Raw genomic sequence first — 1,524 nt, 5'->3', positions numbered from 1 at the left:
CGTATTTTTTTGTTAAAAAAATAAAACATATATTAATTCTGGATATAATATTTCTATTCATATTTTATCTGTTAAATATAATTTTATATTTTTATATTTTTGTCTCAGTGTCTCATATATATAAACGAACACAATCTTATATATAAGGTTAAATTCGAACCCCAATATTTACTTAAATTTTAAACGGACAAATACTAATCCAAATTAGTTAATATAAAATATACCTAATTCAACCAAATAACTTCTTAACGAAAGATTACTAAATATGCATGGCTCTTAAAAATCATTAAAGTTTGATAAACTTCTTAACGAAGTTTTTATTTTCTCAAATTTTATTGGATCAAAACGCACATATAAACATCAACTTGTCTTTTTACTCCCTCAATTCATCAATCACCATCAATATATATGTGAAAGTTAAAATTTTATTATATTGTCCACAGTGAAACGGCAAGAAATAATACTAAATTGAGAATCAATATTAAAAAATTATTTTGCTTACTACGTTTTTGATGGGATCAAAAGTCATAATTATTGCTCATCGTCGTCGTGAAATTTAAGTTCATGCCAATAGATTTGCACCTTCCTTTGTTGACACGCGCGTTTATTGCAAGGAAAAGATATAATTTACCAAACATGGATTACCAAATATAAATAATTATAATATGTGTAAAAAAAATTAGTTCATAAATTAGTTATTTTGTATGCATTGAAATATAAAATGTACATTAATAACAAATACGGAACAACACATTTATATATGCAAATATATATATATAGTAACAAATTTTGTCCCTGATATTTTGTATACATATATAATATTTTTGAAAAATAAAAAGGAATCCTAATAAATCTAGTTAAAGATATATAAATACAAAATTTTAGATTTATTATGCATTAATTAAGTTCATTAAATATATAAAAACTTTCCTTTTTCATTAAAGCCCATGAACTAATGTCTCCTAAAAAATATATATTAAATTTATTATTAATAAAAAAATTTAAATTTTTTAAATTTTTTATAAAAAAATTTCAATCGTTATTAATATGTATCTTAGAATACATATTTGCTAAATAATAATAATAATAATACAAGTTTTTCTAGAATCAGGGTCAAATAAACTTGATTTGGAAGAATATTTGGACTTTGGAGAGAAATGATGTTCTAGCCATGAACTCTATGCAATTAATGACTTGATGCAACAACATAGGGCATAAACTCATTTGTTTTTACGAGGTTGTACTAATTTATTTTCTTGGAGGACTTGAGGTTGCTTGGCTTTCATTTTTGTGAGTGTGCTTATTTAATTGGATTGCCCAATAAATGCAATTAAGGTATAAATATAATTTTATATAATGTATCTTATTAGTATGTGTCCTAACAACACATTTTAATAGTATTACAGAAGAAAGAAATTTGATAAAAAATTAAATATTAACTTAAATATATATATATTTTTAATATATTAAAAAATTAAAAAATATTATCATACTTTTAACAAGTTTGATATATTTTCACTAAAT

The 1,524-nt window shown here is 22.0% G+C and overlaps 1 protein-coding gene across 1 annotated transcript in view; it reads right to left on the bottom strand.

The window, feature by feature from the left end:
• Window positions 1–1,524, bottom strand: part of LOC107463304 (uncharacterized) — a 7,491-nt gene that overhangs the window by 4,855 nt on the left and 1,112 nt on the right. The window lies entirely within an intron of this gene.

Source organism: Arachis duranensis, chromosome 8 (assembly GCF_000817695.3).
Source record: "Arachis duranensis cultivar V14167 chromosome 8, aradu.V14167.gnm2.J7QH, whole genome shotgun sequence".
NCBI classification, from domain to species: domain Eukaryota; kingdom Viridiplantae; phylum Streptophyta; class Magnoliopsida; order Fabales; family Fabaceae; genus Arachis; species Arachis duranensis.
The sequence above is the reverse complement of the archived record's forward strand: the minus strand, read 5'-3'. Positions and strand labels throughout refer to the sequence as shown.